This window comes from Petromyzon marinus, unplaced genomic scaffold (assembly GCF_048934315.1).
Source record: "Petromyzon marinus isolate PM22_M1 ecotype Great Lakes invasive population unplaced genomic scaffold, UKy_Petmar_22M1.pri1.0 PM_Scaffold_1, whole genome shotgun sequence".
In the NCBI taxonomy this organism is placed as follows: domain Eukaryota; kingdom Metazoa; phylum Chordata; class Hyperoartia; order Petromyzontiformes; family Petromyzontidae; genus Petromyzon; species Petromyzon marinus.
The window spans coordinates 4,363,215-4,378,027 of record NW_027423057.1 but is presented as its reverse complement, the minus strand read 5'-3'; the positions used below and the strand labels follow the sequence as shown (position 1 = coordinate 4,378,027).

At 50.5% G+C, this 14,813-nt stretch overlaps 1 long non-coding RNA gene across 1 annotated transcript; it reads left to right on the top strand.

Annotated features, from left to right (window-relative positions):
• Nucleotides 1-1,074: 1,074 nt before the first annotated feature.
• LOC142922526 (uncharacterized) lies at nt 1,075-8,068 on the top strand. Its single transcript, XR_012940129.1, has 6 exons — nt 1,075-1,870; nt 2,173-2,438; nt 3,168-3,277; nt 4,536-4,659; nt 5,174-6,197; nt 6,631-8,068. It is a non-coding gene; the product is annotated as an uncharacterized LOC142922526 (long non-coding RNA).
• The last annotated feature ends 6,745 nt before the right edge of the window (nt 8,069-14,813 follow it).

Here is a 14,813-nt window from a genome sequence, read left to right as displayed (position 1 = left end):
TATACTTGTGGTTATGTAGCTCGTGGTTATGGTTATATTTGTGGTTATGGCGATTATGGTCGCAGTGATTGTGATTATATTTGTTGTGGTTATAACCCGCGATGTATTTCGTCGAGGATGGATGCCGCCGCGTGCAGGAGTTGGGCGAGGCGGGAGTGAGCCACCTGAAGCGCCCTCTCCGACGGTGGTGAGCCGCGCGGGCGGCCGGGCAATGAGCAGCTCGGCCGTCGTCGCTTCTCCTCCCCCTTCCGGGGCTGCCAACCCCGGTGGTGTTGAGTCGTCCTCCTCTTCCACTGGAGCCCTGGTACGAGTTTTTCTTCGCGTCTCCATTATAGCGATTCATCTTACTATTTGGCTACTTCTGACGCCAGTTGTAGTGGGTGGAACAGAGAGCGAGACTTCATACCGAAAGAACCAAAGAGTATGAACTTATATGGTTTATTTAACCTATTTTTAGTGGTTTGCTACCATTCCCTTTGCACTCCTATCGTTTTTGTATTGTTTGTTGTGACGTTATGACCCCGTGCCCCCTACTGGCACATCTGTGATCAAAGAGCTTTATAGCTCATTGGATTCCTCCAGCACAGAATCAATACCGATTCTGATGAGACCGGAACGAACACGTTGAATCGAATCGCGTACTTCGCTTTACTAAAATAGTTGTGGAATCGATTCTTGTGGAATCTGTTCTCGTGGAATCGAATCATCGATATTAATTACAGAGATTCACCATCGATATTAATTACAGACATTAATCAACGACGTCGCTAGGAGTATCGTGGTGCCGCTCTGCAAACCTTCGGGCTACTATCAAAGGTTTGTTCATGAAGCCATCCAGATATATAAACACAGACATAACTTCAACCGAGAAGATGGATACAAATTGAGTAATCATTGGAAGAATGTTATTAACCAGGTAAAACCTTAACTGCTTTATGGTGTTGCCTTAACTTTCCGCATCTCTAATTTCTTAAGCTTCCCACTCCCAGCCCCGCTCTCTTCAGCACTCCCCTCCTCATACCCCCCCCCCCCTCTCTATCTCTCCTCCCTGATCCTCCCCCCTTCTCTTACCTATATAGTCTCTTGTTTACAGCAGCTCTTTTGCCCACGTCGGCAATTGTTTCTTGCTGTGGTTTGTCCCACCTGATGATGGACGCTTGTGTTGCGCCCGAAACGTCGTGATTTAATTTATTGTATATTTTATGCCTATATGACTTTACCGAAAGAACCAAAGAGTATAGCCCAAGAGAGTTTGTGTAGGTGGGAGCGGTGGTGTAGCACAGTCGGGGGCACAGGTGGTGCATCGGCCAGTCATCTCAGTCAAGCAACCAATGGCAACCTGGGTCTGTCTGTCTGTGACCTCCTGCTGCCAGCGGGCGTTCGACGCTTCATGTGGCCTTAACCTGCACATAGCCTGGCACGAGCGCCGTGGTGACATCTCCACCACTTCGTGGCGAATGGCGGTTGTTGTTTATGGTCGTCTCGCGATTAGCACTACGCTGCACTACGAACCCAGCGACCCGAGTTCAATTCCCGCTCATGGCCAACACTGGTGACGATTCCGTTCCTGGGCCTCCCCTTGGTCAACTCAGCCTCAAATGAGTACCTGGTGCGTTGTGTAAACATCGCCACTGGGGAGATTAAGGCGGCCGGATGTGGTGCTGGCCACCTACCCCCCTTCGTGTATCAAAGGTGCTGCTCGTTAACAGCACTTGTACCCGACAGTCCTGTCGAAGGCTACATGGGGGATCTTTGTTTGGTGGTGCAGCTGAGGAGGCGCAACTGCACGGCGAGTACCTCTACCGCAAGGCGCAGGAGGCCAAGAAGATCCTCGTAGAGGAGAAGGCGCGGCTCAAGAGGGCGCTCGATGGTAACGGGCGGCGAGACGGATCTAGAGATGGGCTCGCGACGACAAGACGAACGAGAGACAGCGAGACAGACTAGAGACATTGAGACACGCAAGACAGACTAGAGACGGATCTAGAGACAATGAGACACGCAAGACGGACTAAGATGGGACAAAACGGTCTGACAATACAGGCGAGAAGACAACCGCGCGTGGAAAGCGTTTCCAAATGAATCCATGCGTGCGCATGATTTTTCTTCCTTGTTAATTCTCCCCTGCCCGCCCCCTACCCACTGCCCCCTGTCCCCCTGACGTCGTCACCGAAGAAAACCTGGTGCTGCCTACGGACCTGCGGTGGGAGGCGCTTGAACTCCAGAAGGCCGTGGAATTCGACCAGGGAGGGGAGGGTGATCTCACATCCCTCACCATCACGTCTCCTCGCATCTCTCTCTCTCTTCCTTCCCGCGAGACTCTTGAGGCAGGGGGATAAGCGTCGCGCGTCTCCGCCCGCTAGACACGCCGAGTCGGCGCGCATCCCCGGCTCGCCGTCGGTCCTTCCTGCCAAGCGGTGGCACCGTGTTTTGCCGCGGAGGTTCGCGGTTCGAGAACGGCGGGCCCTCAACCCCCCCCCCCCACCGGTTTAATGGGTTTAATGCAGCAGTTGCGTTGACCGTAAATACTGCACGGCGATTGCTTCCCAAGTGGACTTTGAAAAATCCCGTGGCGTGAACGTGGAAAAAGAGTCGGCCGTGTGTGTGTGTGATGGCTGGCGTAAATTTTTGTGGAATGTCAAATGAAGGCCGTGGTCACCACATAACGTGTGCTTCTGGAGCAGTCTTCCTTCTGGAGCGGTCTTCCTTACAATATTAGGAAGCCACTGGAGCTTTGCACTTTTAAATCATCGTCTAGATTGACAAACTCATTTCTTGAGAACTTCTTTTTGTGGTTAGTTTGTCACACTTCCGATTACCACGGTTGGTTACGTGCTGTAACAAAGAGGTTTAACATGCACTGACCCACTCATTCACTCACTCATCATTTTACTCAATTTACCCACTCACCTGCCATATCACCCACCCACTCTTGCAATTGGGACTCATCCAGGTCTCATTAGTGCTCAGCTCGCTACACAAAATCAACGCGATCACTGCAGAGTGATATTCTAAACCATTCCTGGTCGCTCCTTCCATCCACCCACACACACACCTTCACTCACCTGCACGGTGAAGTATGGCAAATGATAACCTACCCTCTCCGTCCCCCCTGCCCCATCTACCACCTCTTTCTATCCACCCCCCCCCCCCCCCCGCCGTGTCAGTAGGAGTGAGCAGCCACATGGATGACGAGTACCGCTGAGCCGGCGTGAAGGACCCACACATCATGGCGACGACCTCACGCGACCCCAGCTCCCTCCTCAAGCAGTTCATCAAGGTGCGGGCACGGGGTCACAGGGGCTACAGGGTTTGGGGTCACACGAGGAATGTGGGTCCTCGTGTATTGCATGTGTACAAGCGCGCAAAGACAGATGTCCCCCATATAGCCTTAACAGGTTTTTGGGACAGGTGCTGTTTGCGAGGGTGTAGGTGGCTAGCACCACAACTGGCCACCTTTATCTCTCTGGTAATGATGTTTAAACACCGCACTAGGTACTCGTTTGAGGCTGAGTTGATCTAGGGGAGGCCCAGGACCAGTTCAGATAATCGCCACTGGTGTTGGCCATGAACGGAAATAAACCTCGGGTCACTAGGTTTGTGGGGCAGCATGCTAACTGCTAAATTACCGCACACACACACGTGTTCTCTATCGGCTTTAGAATCAGTTCCTTGCACCTCACACGAGTCGTGTCGACCAATCATCGGGCTTGTGCAGTGTGAGACAACTCGCATCCGTTGAGTTAACCAGAAGAAATCTGGTTGTTGATGAAAGGTGGAGGCTGTGTGGTGGGGGGGGGGGGTCGTAAGTGGTGGAGCGTTGGACACTTTGGTTTGGTGCATGCAGCTTTTGTCAACTTCATTCCTCGCGATTCAGTCCGCCTTTTCGCGATGACCGATCCCTTCCATTCATCGAAAATGTATCTACTGTAGCACTACGCACGGTCGGTGGTCACGGAAAGATGTACCATTGGGGGCGCCACTGTGGCGAGATGTTAACTCCCTCACCTGGTATACAGGAGGTCGCAGGTTCAATCCTGACCCTGATGCCTGCTGTATATTTGGAGTTGCGTGCCACTTTCCGAGGAGTCGCGTGGATTTCTCTCCAGGTCCTCCGGTTTTTCCCTCCGCATTTAGAATCAACGTCCGTTTAAGAGTATTTGGCTGCTATAAATTTCCACATGGCGATAAGCCACTTAGTTGAGCTATGATTTGTGGCCAGGTCGCTTCTGGAAAAGAGCTGCATAGCTCAGTGGGCCTTACCTGGTAAAATAAAAATAGTAAAGTTTTTCCAATGGTGCATCCCAGTTGTGCCAACACGGGGTTTGGCGACCCCGTATACCGGCACGGCTCGGCTCGGCTTCCGCAATGGAAAAAACAAACAACACAACCCGAGTCGGATACAGTGGGGGGGCGGGGAAGTGGGGGGGGCGAAATCAGCGTGGCCGGGACGGACGCCGGTGGGAAGAGCGGACTCGGCGTGTGACCGCTTGCTGTCATGTTACCACACCACCACCACCCTCCCACCACCACCGCAGGAGATGAAGCTGATCCTGCCGAACGCTCAGCCGATGAACCACGGAGGCCACAAGCTGCAGGCGCTGGTGTGGGCGTGCTGCGCCAACGCCGTCAACGACTTCATCGTCCTGCATGAGCACCGCGGTATGCCAGGCACGCGCACGCACCGCAGTCGACAAAGCTCCCCCGTGTAGCCTTTAACAGGCTGTCAGGGCAAATGCTGTTTGTCGAGCGACCTACGAAGGCCGGCAGGGCACACGGCGGGGTGGGTGGTGTGGTCATTACCGCATCTGGCCCCTTTTGTCTCCCCACTGTCGATGCTTGGACACACCGGAAATCGAAGTCAGGTCACCGGATTTGTAGTGTAATGAGATAGCCACTCCGCTCCCGCTCCCCGGTGTGATGCATGGTGTGACGTGTGTGATGCGGTGCAACAGACGGGGATGGAGGTGTATTTAGCTGTGCGTACGATGTGCGGTGTGTAGTATGACGCTGCAGACATGGAATTGTGGTGTTTTAACTGTGTATGTGGTGTGATGTGGTATGATGCCGCAGATGTAAGGGCAGTCTGTTTAACTCTCCAGTACAGTCTGTGTGACACCTGTGGTGTGTCTAACTTTCCGGCATGCTGTTCATGTGACACGTGGTACGATGCCAGGGTGTACTTGACACTCTCGAGCGTGGTGATGCGGCACGACATCCGGACGTGGACATGATGTCCGAGGCATTCCAACACCTCGTGATGCACAACTTCACGTCGCGACTCGGAAAGAGGGTGCGTGCGGGCACCGTGCCAGTCTCACCCACATCTTCCTCCCCCATCCCCAAAGCACAAAGATCCCTCGTATAGGCTATAACCCTTTCTCATTTCCATGATGTACATATACGTCGTCGAAACGGAACCGTAAGAAAAACTCAAGTACGTCTTCTGACCTGAAGACATACCTTTTGCTCCCATAAGACTATGCGGGAGGGCGTGTGGCACAGTTTTGTTCCATAGAGTGCCGGTCGTGTCACTACGGTTCTCTGCGGTGAGGGCAACGCCTTTTAAAAACAGCAGCGCTACGCCTCTATAAATAAAATGAACGTCGAGCCGCTCGCGCGTACCGAGATTCAGCGGTGAACGTGACACCTACCACCCGGCAACTTGCAGATGTCTCGGAATGGGAAAGAGTGAGCAGACTTTTGGGCCAGGTGCTGTGTGTCCGCCTGTATATTCGGAGTTTGCATGTTCTCCTCCTGGTCACTTTGATTTTTCTCCGGGTCCTCCGGGTTTTTCCCTACACATTTAGAAACTTGAATTTCGAGTATTTTGCTGCTATACATTTTTATGTGAAAAAGAGCTACATAGCTCAGTGGTAAAATAAAAATAGTTTCGTTTTACTTTAGTTTTCGAGCAACAGCACAGAGTTTTTATTTAACGCCATCTCTGAAGCTGAAGGCGCGTAATGTTGTTCATTTGCTAATGCATCCGCAGTTTTAAACAGGGTGGCCGCTGGCCTCTAACTGGCAAACGTCTGCGAGGACACGTAATGAGAGTCCAGCGCCGTCCGTGTGACTTGCCGCGACCCCTCCCGTGACTTCTGTGCCCCCCTTCCCCCCTCCCAACAGGCACAACGTCTACAAGCGCGACGGCAAGGACATCGAGTTGAAGGAGGTGGGACCGTGATTCGAGATGGAGCGTAAGTCTGCCTGACACATTGTTACTCGTCTCCACTTTACACCCCTGCAGAGGCGGTGGAAATTCCACATTCCTTGTGGACTTCCCTACGAAGTGGTTGTAAATTTTATCGACCCCTGAGAGGATGATGGGCTGAATGTAAGAGTCTAGCCTCGGGCTAGGTGGCCCGCGGGTGACTTGTAGAGCGGATCGGAACTTGAGTCGGTGGGGTCGCTGCTCTGGTCGCATTCGCTGTACCGTGACCCGACTCGCATTCCCCCACCCCGGATGCGATGTGTAAATTCAAAGATGATCGGACGTAATGCTGGCCACCCACACCCACCCCTTGGTGTGCCGTGCTGGCTTTCCTACATGCTAACACACGAACAGCGCTTTTCCCACGCCGTCTGTTAAAGGCTGCATGGGGGGGATCTTTGCTTTTGTGTGTCGCGCAGTCTATGAGATTAAACTGGGCACGCTGGACAACGCGGCCACCGCCGAGGTGGAGTGGCCTTGGCGACCGTACATGAACACGGCGAAGAAGAGGAAGTTCCTGAGCGTGGAGTGAGGGAGGGGAGCGACTTCCCCCCCCCCCCATGGGCCTGGGGGGAGGGGCATTGGGGGGGGGGTTTGTCCCTGGAAAGCCGGAGTTGGAGTCGAACCTCGCGGCGCTCTCCGCCGAGGCTCGAGACGTTGAGGAGAGGTCGCCGCGTGGATAGGGCAGTGCGTGAATCGCTGTTCCAACCGTCGTCACACACGCGCATCATACGCGTCACACACACATTGCGGATGTACATTTATCAAACACAAACATGCACATCGTCGCATGCGTCGCACACAGAAGCACACAATTGCACAAAAAGACAAAGGTACTCCGTATCGCCGTTAACAGATTGCTGGGGCAAGTGCTGTTAACGGGTAGCACCTATGATGGCCGGCATGGCACAGAAGTGGTTGTGTGGCCAGCCCCACGTCTGGCTGCCTTTGTCCTCCCCAGTTTTGCGATGTTATACACACCCCACACCACGTACTCAGATGGCTGAGTTCGTAGTGCGCTAACTGCTGCACCACCGCTCCCCAAACGGTGTACATACACGCGTACACAAAACGAAACATTAACATTTATTTAAGTAACAAAAAAGAAAATACCAAGTCAGGCAGATGGAGAAAGTGGCGTGTCGCCGTGCACAGCACCGCTCTCGTAGCTACTCACCTAGGGTGGGAGCTCTTGGCTTCAATGCCACCCGGGATGTTTAGATGTGAAAACCTGCCATAAATAATATTTTTGGGAAGTCACAAGCGCCTTAAGTTGCATCTCATCTCGACCATTTTAATGGGCACCCCCCCCCCTGTAGCTGTCCCCCTGTGGCACAAAATAAACTAACAAAACTAATCTCTTTTTATTTTACCAGGTAAGGCCCACTCAGCTGTATAGCTCTCTTTCAGGAACGACCGGGCCACAGATGAAAGCGCTATAAAGTGGCTTGTCACGCAGAAATATATAGCAGCCAAATACTTTTAAACGCATGTTTCTAAATGTGGAGGGAAAAACCGAAGGACCCAGAGAAAAATCCACGCGGTCACGGGGAGAACATGCAAACTCCAGATATACAGGCGTCGGGATTTAACCCACGACCTCTATACCAGGCGAGGCCCCAAGGTGAATCAGCACTTGGCCTGCGAGCGGGTATTATTAGTCTGTCAGTAGGGGGTAATGATTCCGGATTTCAGTCTCAATTGAAACTGAAATCTGGAACACTTTTGTCATATTTTGCTCGTATAAGTGTGTTCATAAAATACAAGTTTGGTCATTGAGAGAGTTATAAATGTCCTATACGCATTTCATGTTTATTGTATTTAATGTATGAAGAAAATACAATTTTGTATATGCTACAGTATGTTTCACACGTTATTCAGTGACACTGCATATGACGGGCAATGTTTGGGGCAATCGGCCTTCAACATGGAAAATACATAGAGGCCACATGACCCGTGGCCACCGCCACTTCAACCGTGGCCCCACCACTTCAACCGTGGCCCCATTGGCACGTTGATGTGTGGCTCTGCCTTCACCTGTGGTGAGAATGAGACCAGAAAAATTACAGGAGGCCGACTCCATATGAGTCCGTCACGCTCTGGATCTCGCTAATGGGACGTCGGATGAAAATAAAACATGGAAGCGACAAGTTTCTTCTCTGGCGAGGACATTCCCACAAGATTGCCACCTTTCCCAATTAATGGAATTTGCCCCAACATCACCCTGATCCAAACCAGCGGGAGCTGAAATCTTCCAGAAGGTTCAGGATTTATTGGTACAATCGTTCGGATGTTGGTGTCCGCATGGACTTGCATTTAAAACCCCCGGTCCGCTTGACGTCTTTTAAACAATACCTGTGGTCGGGTCCGCTCCCCCACCTTTCTATCCCCTGCTTTTTTTTTTATAACCGGTGTAGTATATGTTGACGGTGTGTGCGTGTATCACAACGCGATGTAACCGGGCCCTCGAATTGCCTCAAGAAATGAATAAACAACACCTGTCGCTTTGCTGTTGTGATGTCACCACGAGGCGCCGAATGACGGTGGGACGGCGTCGTCGCACTCGTCGAGTGGACAAGGGCTCCGTGAAATGACGGTGCGGATTGCGCCAAGCGTATAGAGGTCGCCGATTGCACGCCGCTGTGGCTCAAACACTCGTGGGTCCACCTCAAAGTTCCTGTGCCCATTTGAACCTCATTGCCTGCGATGATGCTGCTGCTGCCATGGAAGAACACACGTGGCGCCCTCTTGTCTCTCCATGTTGTCTTTCACGTCCCATCGCAGTTTTCAGGTCACTTGATGTTTACAGCCTCCGGTAAGGAGGCAGTGAGGTTCAGCCGCTCCATTTTTCTTCCTTTAGTGCACAGTACCGTACACGGATACGGGCACAGTACAACACCGTAGCTTTATTGATTGTTCAACAAAAAAGACCATCCCTCGCCCAATCTAGTTACCTATACGGTGTAATATATGGCGAGACATTTGTTAACGTAAAAAAAATGGAACTGTAATGCTGAAAATTATACTCCATGAAACTCGGGGTTTTATGGAGTATCTGAGGGCTTCTCAACGCTTCATGCCTCGCCCCCACTGATGCCCTCTTCTCCCCACTACTACTGACGATTGTATGTAGGGTGTGTAGGCATTTACTTCCGACTGTTGTATGTAGGGTGGTGGTGGTGATGGTGGGAGTAAATGAGATTTAAAACTGGGTGCTTAACTTGAACTCACCACCACTCACATCATGTATGCACTCATCCGCCATCTTGCTCACTGACCCTGTTTCCGTGTTGATGGTGTGAGTCCGTATTGATGCTGTGAGTCTGTTGATCGTGTGAGTCTGTTGATGCTGTGAGTCTGTGTTGATCATGTGAGTCTGTGTTGATGCTGTGAGTCCGTGTTGATGGCTCGGGGGCACGGTACAGAGGGGCAGTACAACTGTAGAGTAATAGTTGTCCAGCAGCGGCAACTGCGGTGGACGGGGAGTACACACGCCAGTGAGCCTCATGCGGGTTTGTCAGCAGGGCGGAGGCACTGGGGCAAGGATCACAGAGACCCTCCCTGGAAGACACTGGAACCCGCTCGTGGGTTGGAGAAGGGAGGCGCGGCCGAGTCGGATAAAAGCAGCGGAGAGCGAGAGCTCGTGGTTGCACGTTCTGGGAAGTGGAGTCGTCTCGTCGGCACTGTCGTCTTTGCCGACTTGGTCGCTGCCGTCTTCACTAGATAATTGGGCGGCCGGATAGTTGTTGGCTGTCTCGGTCGATGCCGTCAGTGTAACATGGTGGGGGTTGTGTCTAAGCTAGGCTATTTGACTGGGAGAAGCGAGGGCGAGTCTGTGAACCTGATGGTGTTAAATAAGGAAGGTGCGGAAGGTACGGGAGAGGATGAGGAAGATCGTGGGATGGATGGGGGAGGATGAGAAGATAGTGGGAGGGACGGGGGAGGAAGGAGGTGGGAGGGATGTGAGAGAAAGAAGGAGATAGCGGGGGGGACGGGAGAGGAAGAGGGAGATGGTGGGAGGGAAGGGGGCGGAAGAGGGAGATAGTGGCAGGAAAGGGGAATGAAGAGGGAGATAGTTGGAGCGACTGGGGAAGTAGAGGGAGATAGTGGGAGTTATTTGGGAGGATTAGGCAGATCGGTTAGAGTAAGAAGGTGATAGTGGGAAGGAAGAGGAAGGAAGAGGGAGAGAGTGTGAGGGATTGGAGATGCAGAGGGAGATAGTGGGAAGGATGGGGGAAGAAAAGGGAGATAGTGCGAGGGACGGGAGAAGAGGGAGATTACTAGTAGAGCCAAGTGGGAGGAAGAGGGAGATAGTGGAAGGTACTGGGGAGGAAGTGGGAGATGGTGGGAGGGACGAGGGAGGAAGAGGGAGATGGTGGGACGGATTGGAGAGGTAGATAGTGGGAGGGACGCGGGAAGAAGAGGGAGATAATAGCAGGGACGAGAGAGGAAGAGGGAGATAGCCACTGATGTTCGCCGTGGCCAGAAATTTAAACTCGGTTCACAAAGTTCATGGTGTAGTGGGTGTTGAGGTGGCATATCCTGGCTGGCCAGGAGAAGGCAGTACAGCAAGTGGGATAAGCACCATCTCTGTCTGCATGGGATAGAGGGTTGCCCCCTTGCACGAGTGGGTTTTCTCTGGGTACTCCTGTATCCCCTCACGTTTATGAACGCTCAGTAATTGCCCAATTGAATTATTGCTATGCACCGCGACGTTCGTTTTGCTATGTCATGTGATCAGAATTGGGCGCCACGGTGGCGAGATGTTAACTATTTTGTAGGGTATACAGGAGGTCGTGTATTAAATCCTTACCCTGACACCTTTGTATTTGGAGTTTGTATGCTATCTCCCCGTGGTCGCGTGTATTTTTCTCCGGATCCTCCGGGTTTTCCCTCCACATTTATTAGCACATGTTTAGAGTATTTGGCTACTAATGTCCACGTAATAAGCCAATTTGTTGAGCTGTAATTGTGTGGCCGCTTCTGAAAGAGAGCTGTATAGCTCAGTGGGCCTTGCCTGGTTAAAGTAAAAAAAAATAGTCAAATAGTTTGCAATTGTTTATATCTGGGATAAATGCACCCGTGGCTTTAATGATGTGGGGATCTGCGCCTGGCATTTTCAGGTGGGATCCGGAGCAATGAATGAGCCCTGACAAGGCAATGGCCCACCCGTTGATTTGCTCCATGAGGAACTTTTAGGGGGCTCGGGACCGTGGCGCCAAGAAGACCAGCTATTGGACCATAGAGGCACCGAAGGGGGCGGTTTCCCCCCCACACGTAACGCTCCCTATCTGGTCGATAAAAACGTATCAATAGGGTCACAGAGCTTGGGCAATCGTTGGTGCCAGCTTACCAAGTGGCTTCCTTCCTGATTGTCTGTGGTTCCTCGCACCTCTGAGGCCTGCTTGATCACGTTATAAGTATAAATATTGTTGTTATCAAGTTCTAAGTGTAAATAATAATTGTTGTTGTTATTACTCGCCTGTTCTAAACATACGCCTGTTGTTATGATTCGCCTGTTATCATTCGCCTGTTTTCATTTGCCTGTTATCATTCGCCTGTTTTAATTGGACTGTTATAATTTGCCTGTTGTTTTCTTTCGCCTGTTGCTACCAAGTAATAAGTATAGTTATTGTTGTTGTTGTTATCATTCGCCTGATGTTAGTGGTGCACGTCTCAAATCCAGCACTGGGGAAGGCAGCGAGGGTTCGTAAATCACCGCACAATGATGTTGTGAAATCCTCTTCCCGTGGAAGTCGAGGTGCATAACCTGCCTCGCCAGGAGAAGGCAGTACAGCAAGTGGACTCATCGCCATCGTCACCTGTACGGTTTAAAATGCTGCCCCTTCACACACGTGGCTTTTCTCTGGGTGCTCCGATTTCCCCCACTTGTACAAACACTCGTTATTAATTAGCCAATAATGCCTCCATACATAGAGTACCGTAGAGCCTGGACAATCGTTGGTGCTGGCTCACCACGTGGCTTCCTTCCTGCATGTCTGTGGCTCCTCGCGCCTCTTGAGTCGTTCTTGTGAGTGCTATATAGCTTTAAATAATAACTACAAATACTCGCCAGAAGGTGGTGATGCAAGCCTGCGATCCAGCACTGTAGAAGGCAGCAAGGGTTGGTGGATCACACAGTAAATATTGTGAAACCCCCTTCCCGTGGACATTGAGGTGCCTTCTCCTGGCTGGCCAGGAGAAAGCATCTGACTGGCCAGGAGAAGGCATTATAGCAAGTGGGATCATCGCCATCGTCACCTGTACGGTTTAAAATGCTGCCTGCTGCCCCTTCACATACGTTTGTTTTCTCCGGGTGCTCCGGTTTCCCCCCACTTGTGTAAGCATTCGTTATTCATTGATTGAAAAGATCTTACAATAAAAAACCAAATTCAGGACCTTACTATGACTCAGCGTGGCTTTCCTGGAGTAAGTCTAATTATTATTATAAAGAATTACAGGGGCTGTATGATGACACGACTAGAGAGCTGGCTTGCACTGCGGGGAGCTTAATAGTCAACTTGGATTCCGCACCCCTCAATGCCCTTTTTAAGTTCAGTTTGTGCACTTAAGACTCGCACAAACAACCATACTCAGAGAACCATAGATTCCCACTCAGACCCAGAACCAGAAACCCATAGACTCCAACAGAGACCCATACATTCCTTCAGACACTCAGACTCATACGGCGACCCTATATACTGACACAGGGATCCATAGACTCAGACAGAGACCCATACACTCACAGAGGCCCACAAACTCAGAAATCCATAGACTCGCACAGAGGTCAATAAAATTTAAATCTGAATATTTATTTACACTGGATGAAATCGATGAGCTACAAAGATCTGTTTTCACAGCTGTCCAATCGGGCAGGTCAGAACATAACTAAAAAAATACAAAAAATGACAGGAAAGACAAACTGTTCAAAAATAAACAAATTAAACTAAACTATTTTAATCTTTATTTGAAGCTTTCGTGACTGCAGGAATCCATACTCTTTGGTTCTTTCAGTAAAGTCACGTAGGTATAAATTAAATAAAATTAAACAAATCACGACGTTTCGATCGCAACATAAGTGATATTTTCAGGTGGGACAACCACAGCAAGAAAATGCTGAAGTCGGCGGGAGAGCTGCCATGGCAAGAGGTTATACAGGTATGAGATGGGGGCGGAGGCAAGGGGGGAGAGAGAGAGGGGAGGGTGTGGGGTAGGGAGAGGAAGGGGGGCCGCGTGAGCGCTAGGAGAAGATGACGTGAGGCTGGGGTGGGGGGACGTGGGCGGGGCTAGCAGTAATCGGCAGGTAATGATGGAAACAACAACACAAGTTAAGGCATTACCTGGTTGATAACATCCTTCCAGTGATTGTTTAATTTGTATCCATCTTCTCGATTGAAGTTTTGTCCTTGGCCTCCGAAAATAACAATATCATGCGAGCCCACAGCGTTATAACAATGGCCACTACGGCAGAGGTATTGGTTTGCTATGTTTCAGATCCGCCTTGTGTTCGCGAACACGGTCCGAGACGTGTCGTTTTATTTCTCCAACGTAACTGCGGCCGAAGTTACAACTCAGTTTGTAGACTCCAGGGTATAGACAAAACTTCAACCGAGAAGATGGATACAAATTAAACAATCACTGGAAGGATGTTATCAACCAGGTAATGCCTTAACTTGTGTTGTTGTTTCCATCATTACCTGCCGGTTTTACTGCTGCCCCGCCCATGTCCCCCCACCAGCCTAACGTCCTCTTCCCCTAGCGCTTACGTGCCCCCCCCTCTTCCTACCCCACACCCCCCCCCTTTTCTCTCTGTCCCCTTGCCTCTTCCCCCCTCTCTAAACTATATAACCTCTTGCCATGGCAGCTCTCCTGCCGACTTCAGCATTTCTTGCTGTGGTTGTCCCACCTGATGAAGATCGCTTGTGTTGCGATCAAAACGTCGCGATTTGTTTTATTTTATTTCTACCTATGTGACTTTACCGAAAGAACCAAAGAGTATGGATCCCTGCAGTCACGAAAACTTCAAATCTACATTTAACACCCATACCCTCTAAAGAACTAACCCTCAAGACACCTAACCCTTAAAACACCTATACCCCTAAAACGCTAACCCTCTAAACACATAACACTCTAAGCCCCTAACCCTCTAAACGCATAATAAATATATTTTCGGGTTAGATCGTGTAAATATAAATGTGTCGTTAAACCAGACACCACCCGACACAGCCAATTAGTAAAGTTTGTCATGACAATAAAAAAGTGCCATTAAGTGTTGGAGAGAAATCCAAAACACCTTTAGTATGGATAATATTAGTTGTCAAAGTCTTGGTGTTAAACCCTCTAAACTCCCAAATCCCAAAACCCATAACCCTCTAAACCGCTAAACCCCATTACCCTATAAACCCCTAACCCTCAAAACCCCCATACCTCTAAACCCCTAAACACATACAATTATAACCTCCTAAACTCCTAACCATCTAAACCATTCAACCTCTAACAATCGAAACCCATACATCTCTAAACACCTAACTCTCTAAACCCCCAACCCTCTTTACCCCAAAATCTTCTAAACTCTAACATTCTAAACACCTAATCCTCTAAA